Source organism: Mirounga angustirostris, unplaced genomic scaffold (assembly GCF_029215605.1).
Source record: "Mirounga angustirostris isolate CCGP_5_RB_7025 unplaced genomic scaffold, mMirAng1.0.hap1 SCAF_9, whole genome shotgun sequence".
NCBI classification, from domain to species: Eukaryota; Metazoa; Chordata; class Mammalia; order Carnivora; family Phocidae; genus Mirounga; species Mirounga angustirostris.
Window position 1 is genome coordinate 128,834,018 of NW_026991717.1, and position 17,764 is coordinate 128,851,781.

Below are 17,764 nucleotides of genomic sequence, written 5' to 3' on the forward strand. Positions count from 1 at the left end.
GATGTGGTGAAAAGAAGGGGCACATGCACCCCAATGTTCATAACAGCAATGTTCACAATAGCCAAACTGTGGAAGGAGCTGAGATGCCCTTCAACAGATGAATGGATAAAGAAGATGTGGTTCATACATACAATGGAATACTACTCAGCCATCAGAAAGGCTGAATACCCACCATTTGCATCAACATGGATAGAACCGGAGGGGATTATGCTAAGTGAAATAGGTCAAGCAGAGAAAGACAATTATCATATGGTTTCACTGATAGTTGGAACATAAGGAATAGCACAGAGAACATTAGGGGAAGGAAGGGAAAACTGAATGGGGGGGGGAATCAGAGGGGCAGACAAACCATGAGAGACTATGGACTCTAGGAAACAAACTGAGGGTTTTAGAGGGAAGGGGGTTGGGAGCATGAGGTAGCCCAGTGATGGGTATTAAGGAAGGCACATAATGCATGGAGCACTGGGTGTTATACACAAACAGTGAATCATGGAACACTACATAAAAAACTAATGATGTAGTGTATGGTGACTAACATAATATAATAAAAAAGAAAAGAAAAGAACAAAAGCAAACAAAAAAAAGAATTTGAATTGGTAGGCTAAGTAAGTAGATTTCCCTCCCCATATTGAGGGGGGGCGGTGGGCAGCATCATCCAATCCAAGAGGGCCTGTATAGAACAAAAGGGTGGAGGAAAGGGAAATTTGCTCTCTCTCTCTCTTTGAGTTGGACATGGTCTTCTCTTGCCCTTGTACTGAGACTTACATTATTGGCACTCTGGATTGTCAGAACTTTGAGATTGAGCTGTAACTTACACCATCAGCTTTCCTGGGATTCCAGCTTGCAGATGGCAGGTTATCAGACTTCTCAGCATTTATAATCATCACATGAGCTGATTTTTCATAATTAATTAATTAATTAATGCTAGCTAACAGTTGCAAAATAATTACTCTGTGCCTGGCACTGTCATGTCAAGTTCTCAAAGATTATCTCAATAAAGCATTACAGAATTCCTTAAAGGGGAGAAGGACTATTATTATTTTCAAATTCAACATTTAATCTATTAGCTCTTATTGTGTTCCAGGCTATGATCAGAGTTTATAGCTGTGAACTAGTCATCAGGAGCCTATTTTCTCATACAAAACATACACTACCTAAGTAAACCAACAGATAAACAAGATGATTAAGGCAGTAAAAATTTTCATAAAGAGAATAAAATGACATCATATGAATAAGAGTGACCATGGCAGCCAGGGAGTGACTAGGGAAGGGCTCTTTGAGAAATGACGTTTGAGCAAAAGCTGAAGGATGAAAAAGCAGTTTCCCAAGTGAAGGTTCTGGGAAGATGGTTGATCAGTCTCATCTGGTCTTATGAGTGTTTCACTGGATGTGAAATCTCCCATATCAACCAAAACTTCAGTGCTCCACCTCGCTTCACACCCACTACATTGTTAGTCTCTATATCCCCAAGGGGTTTTATTTCTCTGAGATTTGTATCCAGTGGACTGAGTATTCACACATCCTTCTCATGCCCCTCCTCTCTGGTGATGCATGAGCAATTACATCTCTAATCTCCAACTGCTGTTTTTATTATAATTACATTTTTTCCAGTATCTAGCATTTTAGTTCTAAACCACGCAAGTGATAGCTACTGTGTGTTAGCAGAACCAGCTGTTTGGCTCTTTTTAACTATTACGAACAAACTGAGAGGGAACAGAAGCATCTTAAAGGTACTTCTGATGAATAGAGAACACATACACGAACAGGATCAGAGTTAGCACTAAAACTAAACAAATCTGGCACAACATTCATCAGTTTCATAAATACCAGAAATACCCACATACTTTTTGTTCAGCATGATATATTTTTTCAAGAAAGATGTTTTAAATTTTCTATTTTATGCCAAGGTAAGTTTTATGCCTCGGTAATGTACAACATATGGATCTTATGACATTATGCATTATTTGCATCCCAATAAAACAGCTCATTAATCAAATGGCCTATTATAACCTCCAGTCACAGAAACCACAAAACACACCCAAGAAGGAGGGTCATTTTTAACTCAGAATGTCTCCTTTTAAAATAGTATTTGTCTGAACATGTTAAATAGTGGTCAAATGTACAAGAAATGTTAGTGTGTTAGGAAAGAGATGGTAATAAGGACACAGCCAACCCCGAAATACACACACAGTGAATTTCTTCCCTGACTTTGGGTCATGTGTTTTGCTTTCCTCCAGTTGATTTTGAATGGTGTTTTCTTATGAGGTCAAAACAAGATCTTTTTGTAGCAACCAACATTTAGCTATAATAATGTACAGCTAAATTAGGAGCAGGTCAATCATTGAAGAGTTCATTAGAGAAGTAAATTGGAATTTTACACGCACACCAAGGACTGCAAACTCACCAAACCTAATGAAATATGCAAACAGGACTATAAGCCCTATTCTACTGGTTCTCTCATATCAGTTCTTGACATGTGTGTCAGCCAGGGTCCTAATGGCAAGAAATAAAGGCCAACTTCAGCTAATTTAACAAAGGAAGATTTCTTCAGAATATCAATGGAGGGAGGGTGCTGCTGCTAACATAATCAGTGAGAAGCTGGAGGACGAGACTTAGGAATGAGCAGGGAGTCAGAAGCTCCAAAAGGACATGAGCTTGAAGCAAACAACCCAGAAATGTCCCCATAACCAGAAACCTCAGTTGCCATTGTTCCTAACATGAGTGATCTGTTTCTTCTGACCTTGCATCTTTCACTCAAGATGCAATGTCCCAGGGAAGAGAGGCTAACTGGGCTCATGGGCTTGCTTGGAGTAAAGAGACCTTCATCCTCTTGGCTTACTGGGTAGGGGATGGGTGCCTGGAATTACTCTCTCACTAAGACTTATACAGTAGTAATAGAGAATTAGTATGCCTGAAAAGGGGAGTGATTACTAAGTTGTGCAGGGTATTGAATACCTATTGTACACCAAGAATTATGGTAGACAATTTTCAACCAATGTGTTCTTATTTAAGTACATTTAAAACCCCACAGCCATCATGTGGGATTTTCTACTCATATGACAGTGAGGATTGGGAACATTAAGTGACCTGGACAAGGTGGCAGTGTTTAGTAAGGTGCAAAGTTGAATGTCCAGTCTTGGTCTCCTGACTCCTGATCCAAGGTTCTCTGTACTGTACCAAAGATGCCTCATTAACTGAATTCAACTTCACCTTTAAATTTCAACTTTCCCAGCCCTGATTATTGGTCTATAAATATCCTAAAGATTCAAAATTTCAGAGTGATGGAAATATTCTAACCAAGAGCCCTAGGTTTAAAAACCAGGGGTTTCACTACATGTATTCTTTGGCCTGCCCTTCTGTTATATAACTTTCAACTTCAAGGCAACAGTGGTCCTGAGAATGAAAAAATAACTTGCCTGGGCCTATCTCAAGTAACACACAACTACACCAGTACTGGGCTCTTTCACTGCCCCCATCATAGAGTTGAATGGTTATTATACTAAGTGGGTAGCCACCAGTTGTATGGAGACTGACAAACCACCTAGTTTCATTTCCCAAGCATTGAACATACATGAAGATGACATTTATGTCACTTGTCCCCATGAAGGCTACTATCAAATCCCATATACATGGGTCTACCTTACAGGCTGAAAGACCGTCATCTGTTTTACAGAAAGCACAGACTCTGGAATCAGGTCAACCTGAGTTCAAGTCCCAGCACTGCCTTTCACAAACATGTTCTTGGGTAAGTTATTCCCATTCTCTGAAACTCAATTTCATACTCTGTAAGTTAGAAATGATGTTTATTTTGCCATATTTTTTAAATCATAAATAAATGTAAAGCCCCTAGCTTTGTGCCTGGCTTATATAGACATTTAATAAATGGCTGCTCTTAAAATTGATATGGCTTTGAGTGACAAATGACCAGAAAGTCTTTTCCTTCCATTTCTCCCAGATAGATGAAGTGTAAGAAGTTCGTAAGTTTTCAGCATTATGCTTACGTTACATAGCATTTTGCTTAATATAATTTTGTATTTGGTGATATCTATCTCATTGCATATCTACTTTACTATCTGTATTAGTCAGGGTTCTACCAGAGAAATAGAATGAGTTGGACAGACATAATACGTATTATACATGTATGTATATTATATATATAAACATATTTAACACACATGTGCGCACACGTGCACACAAGACACATATTTCAAAGAATTGACTTGTACAATGTTGGGACCATCAAGTCTTAGATTTCTAGGGCAAACCAGCAGTCTGGAAACTCTCAGACAGAATCTGATCCTGCCATCCAGAGGTAGAGTTTCTTCTTCCTCAAGGAAACCTCAGTTTTTTCTCTTAAGGCCTTTCAACTAATTCGATGAGGCTCACCTACCTTACAATCTTCTTTATTGAAACTCAACTGATTGTAAGTGTTAATCACATAAAAATATCTTCACAGCAATAACTGGGTATTATAACCTAACCAAGTTGATGTATAAAACTATTATAGTCCCCTCTTTATCAATTTGGCACCCATACACACCTCCTTAAACCATACTTAACCTCCAAATAAAGACAAAAACAAAGTAATACTTCTGCCTAATAGAACACAACTATCTTATATATATCTGAAAATTCACTAACCCTTCTTCCCCTAGAAGAGGATGCAAAGTTTTTGGGTATTGTTCACACTTGAATTTGATATTCTATAACTTAAATACTGTGATGTAAACTTAACTATTATTAATATATCTTATGTTAGATGATAAGGGGATAAGAGAGAAAAGAAAACAAAAACACTGTACATATGAATAGACATACGTATACATAGACACACATATATTCATAAAAAATTGGGAAAAAATATTAACAACAATTACAGTTCTTGTTTCTGCAACTCATCACATGGTCATACCTGGTATTTATAACTACTTTCTTCCACAACTCATCCCATATTTTCCTTGTCTTCTGCAAGAACCTCAGCTAGTCATGGTTTTTTGCCTAGTGGGGTGACCAAAACCTTCATTCCTGAAAGGCCTGGGCCATTAGTCCAGCCTGAATCAAATGAGGTTTTCCATTGACTTTTATCACAGGTCAGTAGTGGTTAAAAAAATGCCCTAAGAGATCTCCTGTATTCTAGACATGTTCTTCCTCACCTTTACTATGTAGTGGCACCCAATTTCCCCTTGGTAATCAGGATCAATCAACCCATCCAATATAGAACTCCCTTGCCCGTTGACTTAAAGGCTTAAGGAACCATAAGAGGCCAGATGGTAGTCTTAATTTCCTATTCAGTGAAATCACTGTTATGTCTCCTAGTTGGAAATAATTTCTTCCTTTGGAACTAAGACTTCTGAAACAACAGAGAATAGAGTCTCAGGGACAGAAAGTAAAATTTTTGCTAGTGGATCATTAGGGGTAATAGTAAATAGTGTCATTTCCATTTCTACCCCTCATTTCCTGGACCTGTGAATTCTAGCTATTGGAGAAACCGAACCGTGTATTAAAGGCTGATTCAGAGTATATATAGCCTGTTATATGACATTGCTCCAGCCCTGCAAGCTATTACCACTTCACTGGCATTGCAACTGAGTCTTCAAAAGGCCATTGCACTTTTTAATCAAGCCAGCTGCTTCAGGATAATGGGGAACATGGTAAAGCTCATGAATTCCATGATTATGGGGCCATTGCCATACTTGATTCACTATGAAGTGAGTTCCTTGATCAGAAGCAATGCTGTGTGGAATAACATTATGGGAGACAAGGAATTCTGTAAGTCTGCAGATGGTAGTCCAGCAGAAGCACTATATGACGGGAAGGCAAATCCATATCTAGAGAAATGTTTATTCCAGTAAGTACAAAGCACTGCCCCTTCCACTATGGAAGCAGTTCAGTGTAATCAACCTGCCACCAAGTAGCTGGCTGGTCACCCTTGGAAATGGTGCCATATCAGAGGCTCACTGTTGGTTTCTGTTACTGACAGACTGGCATTCAGCTATGGCTATAGATAGATTGGCCTTGGTGAGTAGAAGTTCTTGTTACTGAACCTCAGTTCCTGCCACCATACCCACTTTGTTCATGAGCCCACTGGGAAATAACAAGGAAAGAAGTTGATTGGTATCCACAAAACAGGTCATCCTATCTATTTGATTATTAATAGCCTCCTCTGTGGAGGTTACCTCTGTGAGCATTCACATAGGACAGAGATATATTCACTTTTTTTTTCCCATTCAAAGATATTCATCCACATACCTCTTCCCCAGAACTTCTTGTCCCCAGTTTTCCAATATTTTCCTTCCAAGTCCCTGACCATCCAACCAAACCATTGACCATAGCCCATGAACCAAGATAGACTCATTTCTCTGGCCATTTCTCCTTACATGCAAAATGAGCAACCATGGAGATATTTCCCTTCATCATGTCCTCCAGGGATGTCCCAGAAAAGGCCTGTGGTGCTGCAGCTGTCCACTTTGGGGTGGTGCCTGAACATCATGCAGAACCATCTATAAATCAAAACTGTTGCTCTTCTTTCATCAGTCGATCATAGGGAACTCTTCATGAGGCCATAGATACAGGTTTCGAGAAAGACAGTAATATTTTAGGATTAGGAACCATGGACAGGGAGGGGGAGCAAGATGGCGGAGGAGTAGGAGACCTGGATTTCGTCTCCTCTCAGGAATTCAGCTGGATAGGGATCAAACCATTCTGAACACCTACAAACTCAACAGGAGATCGAAGAAAAGAAGAGCAACAACTCTCTCATCAGAAAAGCGACCACTTTCTGGAAGGTAGGACGTGCAGAGAAGTGAATCCGCGGCGATATTCGGGAGGATAGACAGCGGGGGAGGGGCCTCCGTCGGCCGCTTCTGGCAAGTGATAGAACCACGGAGCACAAAATCGGAACTTTTAAAAGTCTGCTCCGCTGAGGGACGTCACTCTGGTGGCTAAGCGGGGGGTGGAACCCTCGGGACAGTGTGGTCTCTGGACCCTTGGGGTCACAGAAAGACCGGGGGTGCCTGAGCGCGGCAGAGCTCCCAGGTATCAGGGAAGCCGGCTGCAGAGGCGGAGCCCAGGCGCGGGCTCTCAGCTCGGGGTGGCCATAGACCGTGATCCGCGGCACCGTCGGGCCCCTGCTCCTCCAGCAGGGACCCAACAAGCGGCAGATCCGGGGAGACTCCCCTTCCTCCCCCGGGAGGAGCGCGCGGGAGTGCACCGCAGGGATCTGCTGGGTTTGGAGACTCCAGACCGGGTCCAGTGCCAGAGAGAGAAACGCGCGGTCACAGGCCGGGTGAGCACGGAGTGCGGCCGGAGACCGGGAGACGGGAGTGACTGACGGCTTTTCTCTGGGGGCTCACTGAGGAGCGGGCCCCGAGTTCTCGGCTCCTCCGGGGCAGAGATTGGGAGGCCGCCATTTTCACTCTCCGCCTCCAAAGCTGTACGGAAAGCTCGCAGGGAACAAAAGCCCCGGAGAGCAAACCCGAGCAGATTACTTAGCCGGGAGGGGGCAAGGGAGGAGCAATTCCGCCTCCAGCAGAGACATTTGGGAACCACGGCAACAGGCCCCTCCCCAGAAGATCAGCGAGAGCAGCCAGCCAAGACCAAGTTTACCGATCAATGAGAACGGCAGAACTCCAGCGCTAGGGGACTACTGCACATAGAATTCACGGCTTTTTTACCATGATTCCTTAGTCTTTTAAAGTTAAATTTTTTTTTAACTGTCTTTTTGTCTTTTTATTTATTTTTGAATTTTTCTTTTTCCCTTTTTCAAACAACATCTTATCAATCCCTTTTTTTAAAAAAAAAATTTTTTTATTTTTCATTTTTAGAGTCATGTTCTATCCCTTCATAGTAGTTACCCGTATTTTTGGCTTATATATATAAGTTGTTCTCTCTTTAAAATTTTGAGATAGTTTCTTCTAACAGATTAAAATATACCCTAAATCTCTAGTATATGGTGTTTTCTATTCCCCTGCCTGATCACATCCTCTCCCTTTTTTTTTTCTTTTTCTATTTTCTTTTTTTAAATCCTCTTCTTTCTTTTTTCAAACAACTTCTTATCAATTCCTTTTATAAAATTTTTTATAATTTCTATTTTTACAGTCATTTTCCATCCCTTCATCATATCAACCCTTATTTTTGTACATATATAAGTTTTTCTTTCTTTAAAATTTTGGGAGACACTTTCTTCTAAAAGACCAAAATACACCCCAAATCTAGTGTGTGGCACTGATCTATATACCATATAGATCATATTTGATCACATTCTGGTTTTTCTTTTGTTGTTGTTGTTTTGTTTTGTTTGTTTTTGTTTTTATCTTTATCTTTTTCTTTTTTTTCTTTTTCTTTTTTCTCTCTTTCCCCTTCTTATCCCACTGCTTCAGGTCTTTTCAGATTTGTTTAGAGTATATTTTCTGGGGACGTGGTTACTCTGCTAGCATTTTGTTCTCTCATTAATCTATTCTCCTCTGCACAAAATGACAAGACGGAAAAAATCACTTCAACAAAAAGAACAAGAGGCAGTACCGACTGCCAGGGACCTACTCAATACGGACATTAGTACGATGTCAGATCTAGAGTTCAGAATCATCACTTTAAAGATACTAGCTGGGCTTGAAAAAAATATGGAAGTTATTAGAGAAACTCTTTCTGGAGAAGTAAAAGAGCTAAAATCCAAACAAGTAGAAATCAAAAAGGCTATTAATGAGGTGCAATCAAAAATGGGGGCGCTAACTGCTAGAATAAATGAGGCAGAAGAGAGAATCAGTAATATAGAAGATGAAATGATGGAAAACAAAGAAGCTGAGAAAAAGAGAGATAAACAACTACTGGATCACGAGGGCAGAATTCGAGAGATAAGCGATACCATAAGATGAAACAACATTAGAATAATTGGGATCCCAGAAGAAGAAGAAAGAGAGAGAGGGCCAGAAGGTATAATGGAGCAAATTATAACAGAGAACTTCCCTAATTTGGGGAAAGAAACAGGCATGAAAATCCAGGAAGCACAGAGAACCCCTCTCAAAATCAATAAAAATAGGTCAACTCCCCGACATCTAATAGTAAAACTTACGAGTCTCATAGACAAAGAGAAAATCCTGAAAGCAGCTCGGGAGAAGAGATATGTAACCTACAATGGTAGAAGCATTAGATTGGCAACAGACCTATCCACAGAGACCTGGCAGGCCAGAAAGGACTGGCAGGATATATTCAGAGCACTAAATGAGAAAAATATGCAGCCAAGAATACTCTATCCAGCTAGGCTGTCATTGAAAATTGAAGGAGAGATAAAAAGCTTCCAGGACAAACAAAAACTAAAGGAATTTGCAAACACAAAACCAGCCCTACAGGAAATCTTGAAAGGGGTCCTCTAAGCAAAGAGAGACCCTAAAAGCAACATAGACCAGAAAGGAACACAGACAATATACGGTAACAGTCATCTTACAGGCAATACAATGGCATTAAATTCCTATCTTTCAATAGTTACCTTGAATGTAAATGGGCTAAATGCCCCAATCAAAAGACACAGGCTAACAGACTGGATTAAAAAACAAGATCCATCGATATGCTGTCTGCAAGAGACTCATTTTAGACCCAAAGACACCCCCAGATTGAGTGTGAGGGGGTGGAAAACCATTTACCATGCTAATGGACACCAAAAGAAAGCTGGGGTGGCAATCCTTATATCAGACAAATTAGATTTTAAGCCAAAGACTGTAATAAGAGATGAGGAAGGACACTATATCATACTTAAAGGATCTATCCAACAAGAAGATCTAACAATTGTAAATATCTATGCCCCTAACATGGGAGCAGCCAATTATATAAGGCAATTAATAACAAAAGCAAAGAAACACATCGACAACAATACAATAATAGTGGGGGACTTTAACATCCCCCTCACTGAAATGGACAGATCATCTAAGCAAAAGATCAACAAGGAAATAAAGACTTTAAATGACACACTGGACCAAATGGACTTCACAGACATATTCAGAACATTCCACCCCAAAGCAACGGAATACACATTCTTCTCTAGTGCCCATGGAACATTCTCCAGAATAGATCACATCCTAGGTCATAAATCAGGTCTCAACCGGTACCAAAAGATTGGGATCATTCCCTGCCTATTTTCAGACCACAATGCTTTGAAACTAGAACTCAATCACAAGAGGAAAGTCGGAAAGAACTCAAATACATGGAGGCTAAAGAGCATCCTACTGAAGAATGAATGGGTCAACCAGGAAATTAAAGAAGAATTAAAAAAATACATGGAAACCAATGATAATGAAAACACAACTGTTCAAAATCTTTGGGATGCAGCAAAGGCAGTCCTAAGAGGAAAGTATATAGCAATACAAGCCTTTCTCAAGAAACAAGAAAGGTCTCAAGTACACAACCTAACCCTACACCTAAAGGAGCTGGAGAAAGAACAGCAAATAAAGCCTAAACCCAGCAGGAGAAGAGAAATAATAAAGATCAGAGCAGAAATCAATGAAATAGAAACTAAAAGAACAGTAGAACAGATCAACGAAACTAGGAGCTGGTTCTTTGAAAGAATTAACAAGATTGATAAACCCCTGGCCAGACTTATCAAAAAGAGAAGAGAAATGACCCAAATCAACAAAATCATGAATGAAAGAGGAGAGATCACAACCAACACCAAAGAAATACAAACAATTATAAGAACATATTATGAGCAACTCTATGCCAGCAAATTAGATAACCTGGAAGAGATGGATGCATTCCTAGAGATGTATCAACTACCAAAACTGAACCAGGATGAAATAGAAAACCTGAACAGACCTATAACCACTAAGGAAATTGAAGCAGTCATCAAAAATCTCCCAAAAAACAAAAGCCCAGGGCCAGATGGCTTCCCAGGGGAATTCTACCAAACATTTCAAGAAGAATTAATACCTATTCTTCTGAAACTGTTCCAAAAAATAGAAACGGAAGGAAAACTTCCAAACTCATTTTATGAGGCCAGCATCACCTTGATCCCAAAACCAGACAAAGACCCCATCAAAAAGGAGAATTACAGACCAATATCCCTGATGAACATGGATGCAAAAATTCTCACCAAAATACTAGCCAATAGGATCCAACAGTACATTAAAAGGATTATTCACCATGACCAAGTGGGATTTATTCCTGGGCTGCAAGGTTGGTTCAACATCCGCAAATCAATCAATGTGATACAATACATTAACAAAAGAAAGAACAAGAATCATATGATCCTCTCAATAGATGCAGAAAAAGCTTTTGACAAAGTACAGCATCCTTTCTTGATCAAAACTCTTCAGAGTATAGGGATCGAGGGTACATACCTCAATATCATAAAAGCCATCTATGAAAAACCTACAGCAAATATTATTCTCAATGGGGAAAAACTGAGAGCTTTCCCCCTAAGGTCAGGAACGCGGCAGGGATGTCCACTATCACCACTGCTATTCAACATAGTATTGGAAGTCCTAGCCACAGCAATCAGACAACAAAAAGAAATCAAAGGCATCCAAATTGGCAAAGAAGAAGTCAAACTCTCACTCTTTGCAGATGATATGATACTTTATGTGGAAAACCCAAAAGACTCCACCCCAAAACTGCTAGAACTCATACAGGAATTCAGTAAAGTGGCAGGATATAAAATCAATGCACAGAAGTCAGTGGCATTCCTATACACCAACAACAAGACAGAAGAAAGAGAAATTAAGGAGTCCATCCCATTTACAATTGCACCCAAAACCATAAGATACCTAGGAAGAAATCTAACCAAAGAGGCAAAGGATCTGTACTCAGAAAACTATAAAATACTCATGAAAGAAATTGAGGAAGACACAAAGAAATGGAAAAACGTTCCATGCTCATGGATTGGAAGAACAAATATTGTGAAGATGTCAATGCTACCTAGAGCAATCTACACATGCAATGCAATCCCCATCAAAATACCATCCACTTTTTTCAAAGAAATGGAACAAATAATCCTAAAATTTGTATGGAACCAGAAAAGACCCCGCATAGCCAGAGGAATATTGAAAAAGAAAAGCAAAGCCAGTGGCATCACAATTCCGGACTTCAAGCTCTATTACAAAGCTGTCATCATCAAGACAGCATGGTACTGGCACAAAAACAGACACATAGATCAATGGAACAGAATAGAGAGCCCAGAAATGGACCCTCAACTCTATGGTCAACTCATCTTCGACAAAGCAGGGAAGAATGTCCAATGGAAAAAAGACAGTCTCTTCAACAAATGGTGTTGGGAAAATTGGATAGCCACATGCAGAAGAATGAAACTGGACCATTTCCTTACACCACACACAAAAATAGACTCCAAATGGTTGAAAGACCTCAATGTGAGACAGGAGTCCATCAAAATCCTAAAGGAGAACACAGGCAGCAACCTCTTTGACCTCAGCCGAAGCAACTTCTTCCTAGAAACATCGCCAAAGGCAAGGGAAGCAAGGGCAAAAATGAACTATTGGGACTTCATCAAGATAAAAAGCTTTTGCAAAGCAAAGGAAACAGTCAACAAAACCAAAAGACAACCGACAGAATGGGAGAAGATATTTGCAAATGACATATCAGATAAAGGGCTAGTATCCAAAATCTATAAAGAACTCATCAAACTCAACACCCAAAGAACAAAGAATCCAATCAAGAAATGGGCAGAAGACATGAACAGACATTTTTCCAAAGAAGACATCCAAATGGCCAACAGACACATGAAAAAGTGCTCAATATCGCTCGGCATCAGGGAAATCCAAATCAAAACCTCAATGAGATACCACCTCACACCAGTCAGAATGGCTAAAATTAACAAGTCAGGAAACGACAGATGTTGGCGGGGATGCGGAGAAAGGGGAACCCTCCTACACTGTTGGTGGGAATGCAAACTGGTGCAGCCACTCTGGAAAACTGTATGGAGGTTCCTCAAAAAGTTGAAAATAGAGCTACCATATGATCCAGCAATTGCACTACTGGGTATTTACCCCAAAGATACAAAAGTAGGGATCCGAAGGGGTACGTGCACCCTGATGTTTATAGCAGCAATGTCCACAATAGCCAAACTGTGGAAAGAGCCAAGATGTCCATCGACAGATGAATGGATAAAGAAGATGTGGTATATATATACAATGGAATATTATGCAGCCATCAAAAGGAATGAGATCTTGCCATTTGCAACGACGTGGATGGAACTGGAGGGTATTATGTTGAGTGAAATAAGTCAAAAAAAGAAAGACATGTATCATATGATCTCACTGATATGAGGAATTCTTAATCACAGGAAACAAACTGAGTGTTGTTGGAGTGGGGGGTGGGGTGGGAGGGATGGGGGGACTGGGTGATAGACACTGGGGAGGGTATGTGCTCTGGCAAGCGCTGTAAATTGTGCAAGACTGTTGAATCTCAGATCTGTACCTCTGAAACAAATAATGCAATATATGTTAAGAAAAAAAAAAAAGAAGAAGAAGAAGAAGGTAGCGGGAGGGGAAGAATGAAGCAGGGGAAATCGGAGGGGTAGACGAACCATGAGAGACGATGGACTCTGAAAAACAAACGGTTTTAGAGGGGAGGGGGGTGGGAGGATGGGTTAGCCTGGTGGTGGGTATTGAGGAGGGCACATTCTGCATGGAGCACTGGGTGTTGTGCACAAACAATGAATCATGGAACACTTCATCTAAAACTAATGTTGTAATGTATGGGGATTAACATAAGAATAAAAAAAAAAAAAAAGGAACCATGGACATTTGGTCACTTCCTCATGTAAATTATTATGACTTCAACATCTGTTTTTGTATATACCACCTCCATTTAAAAATGGAATGCCACTGTACACAACCATCTTGACTTGGGCAGATCAGACAATAGCAAGTTCATGATACTGTCATGAACACATGGAAACTTGGTGGGCTCTGGTTAAGCATTCAGTTTCTATTAAGGCCCCGTTGCAAGAAAAAGCTGTTTCTCCGAAGGAGAGTAGTTATCCACAGGGGATGGCAAGGCTTTCCTCCAAAGTCTTAAAGGTCTGCACTGACCAATCAGCATAATAGCATCAATGTCATGGACCAGTGTGATGTCTTGTGGAAGGCAAAGTTGATCAAGATTCCTGCAGACTAAATTGTGACATAAGGATGGAGAATTGATATATTCCCAATGTAGGACAGTGAAGGTGTATTGTTGGCCTTGCCAGCTGAAATCAAACTGTTACTTACTGTTTTTACTAACAGATACTTTTTTTAAAAGGCATAAGCCAGTACAATAGCTGCATATCAAGTACTAAGGGATATGCTAATTTGCACAAGCAATGAAACCACATCTGGAACAGCAGTTGCTGGTTAAGTTTGCGATAATCCACTGTCATTCTCCAAGATCCATCTGTCTTCTACAGATGAGCTGAATGGAGATATGGTGGGAATCACCACCTTGTGTCTTGGAAGTCCTTGATTAGTGGCACTAATGTCTGAAATCCCTCTAGGAACACAGTATTGGTTTTGGTTCACTACTTTCTTAGGTAGCATAAGTTCTAGTGGCTTCCACTTGGACTTCTCCCCATAATAGTTCTTACTCCACAGGTCAGGGAACCAATGTGTGATTCCGTCAGTTGCTGAGTCTATCTTCTCTAATTATGCATTCCAGAATTGAAAGAATAACCATAGGATGGGTTCAGCAACTCAATGAATCCCCTGTGATATGAATCAGGGCTGAAACTCCATTGGATCACCAGATCTCCATAAGCCCTGCTCTTTCTGACCACAATGATGTTTTGGATCTTCTGAAATCAGTATCAGTTTAGAGTAAGTGTCCAGTAGTTCCTGAAAGTTCTGATTGTTTCCTTTTGCCCAGTGCAGTTACTCTGGTAAAAGTCCATAGATCCCTTTAGAGAAGTCTAAGAGAAAGATTAAAAGGATTCATTTTTGGCAGTGTAGTAGGGCCCTTTCTTGAGAGGACTTGGCCTTAACTGGCTCAAGTCTGGTAATTAATTGAGGAGTCATGACTCTCTGTCTTACTTTACTCAGGTGACCACAACAAAATCCCATAGACTGGGTGGCTTAAACAACAAAAATTTTCTCACAGCTCTGGAACCCAAGATCAAGACGTCAACAGGTTTGGTTTCTCCTGGAGCTTGTCTAGTTGGCTTGAAGATGGCTCTCTTTGTCCTCTAATGGCCTTTTCTCTGTGCTCATGCATCACTGTTGTCTCTTCCTCCTCTTATAAAGACATGGATCATACTAGATTAGTGCGCTACCCCTATGACTTCATTTAACCTTCACTACCCCCTTTAAAAGCCTCATCACCAAATATAGTTACATTGGGAATTAGGGCTTCAACATATGAATTTGGGGAGGATACTTTTCAGTGCATAACTCTCTGTTTCAGTGCTTTGAGTTAGACTTCTTTCTGTTCCCTCTAACCTGCAACCCTTCCACTTGTACAGATCAAGAATGAGAGTTTAGTAAAATGTCTATCTATTCCTTTTCTAGGGACACCATTATCAACTAGCCAGCACCATAGGTCTTTGTGAGTCAGATTATTCTACTTACTACTTTGGTGGCAAGAGTTCCCACTGTAAATTCTGACCTGAAGAGAAGAGCAACTACAGAGCTCTTGAAGGACACTGAGACTGCCCTCAAAAATTTATTTCTCACAGTTGTAGTTAAAAGTGTGTTTCCTAGATCCTCCCAGGGTGGATGAGCTGGTCTTAGGTGATAAATCTATTCTACAATTCCAATCTCCCTAAGCTTTTAAATATCTTCCTCTATAGTGTACCAAGGCAGTTCTGGCATTTCAACTTAATTTAGAGTAGACAACTTTTGGTCCATGTTTCAGCCAATTAAACAAACTTAGAGCTCTTTCTAAATCCTCAGGCTAAAAAATCTGAATCCAGAAGCTTTGCTTAGTGAATGCATGTCAGTAAATTCAGCCTGACCCAATTTTATGTTTCTTCCAGTATATCCCACCCCCTCACTATCCATTCTCACACATATCACAGATTATTGGCTGTATGAATTTGGGAAATCATGTGCTTCTTTGGGTATATATTGCATCTCCTCATGCACCACACTTTGCACCTCACCCTCTGGAACTTCAGTCTCATTATAATTTTAGGAGCAAAGAAGGGTAAGGGAGTATGTCCTGAGGAAAATCAGCAGTGTCTTGCCAGGGAACTGCATCAGGGAGATTGTTACAGATTCTTCAGACAAAGCAGAGTTAACCTCCTCAAGAAGGAAGGGAAACTACTATTGGCAAAGAAGGCTGAGCAGAATTTAAGGGTTAGCTATCCTCAGGTTCATTGGGATCTCCTCCCTCACACATCCCACCTCCCCATTCCAATTTTCAGGATCCTGTTCCTTCCCATCAATGGGCTCACTTCAACAGAAGAAACTCTGTGAGATTGGGATTCAATGTTTGCTCTATTATAGCTACTCACAGGATAAGACTCAGAATTTGGCTTTCAGAAATCTCAGCCCTGCAACCATAGATGATCAGGGTTTCTTTCAGGACATGTATGCAGAGCCTGAAGTAGGAATATACAGCTCTGAGTTCATCCTTGTGTTTCCCTAGTTTCTCTAGGGCAGTTAGAAGCAACCAACCAATCTCATTATACTCCTTAATTTGACTTAAATGTTCTGAAGTACCAATCAAATACAGTCATCCAAAACCTTGCCTTTTATATCCATTTGATTAGGAATATCCAATGATGATATTTTGTTTCTCTATTGCCACATCATGCCACAAACTACCAGTGCCCTCTTTACCACAGGAAATAGAGTTACTAGTGCCTCTAAATTTAAACAATCTAACCAATCCAATCAGATTAGAAAACCAATTCCAGAAAAGCTAGAATCAATTCAAAAACTTGTCTTTGAGATTCTGTACTTCTAGAACTACTGTTGGTACCAAAATCTTTATCAACCAGAGAAAGGGAACCAATTTAAAGATGAGAGAAGAAAGAGAGAATGGAAGGAAGGAAGGAAGGAAGGAAGGAAGGAAGGAAGGAAGGAAGGAAGGAAGGAAGGAAGGAAGGAAGGAAAGAAAGAAAGAAAGAAAGAAAGAAAGAAAGAAAGAAAGAAAGAAAGAAAGAAAGAAAGAAAGAAAGAAAGAAAGAAAAAGAAAAGAAAGAAAAAAGAAAGAGGGAGAGAGAAGGGAATGAAGGAAGAGGGAGGAGGGAGGGAGGGAGGGAGGGAGGGAAGAAGGAAGGAAGGAAGGAAGGAAGGAAGGAAGGAAGGAAGGAAGGAAAGAAAGAAAGAAAGAAAGAAAGAAAGAAAGAAAGAAAGAAAGAAAGAAAGAAAGAAAAGAAAAGAAAAGAAGGAAGGAAGGAAAGGAAGAAAAAGAAAGAAAGAAAGAAAGAAAGAAAGAAAGAAAGAAAGAAAGAAAGAAAGAAAAGAAAAGAAAAGAAAGAGGGAGAGAGAAGGGAATGAAGGAAGAGGGAGGAGGGAGGAAGGAAGGGAGGGAGGAAGGTGAAAGAAAGAGGAGGGAGGAAGATAGGTGGGGGGGAGAGAGAGAGAAAGATAAAAATTAGAGACTGGCAAATCTGAAATCCATAAAGTAGTCCAGCGGATTGGAAACTCTTGAGCAGGAACTGATGCTGCATCCAGAGGTGTAATTTCTTCTTCCTCAGGGAACCCTCAGTTTGTTCTTAAAGTTTTTTCAAATGATTGGCTAAGGCTCACCCAGATTATCAGTTAATCGCTTTTACTTAAAGTCAACTGATTGTAGATGCTAGCCACATCTACAAAATACATTCACAGAAACACCTAGATTAGCA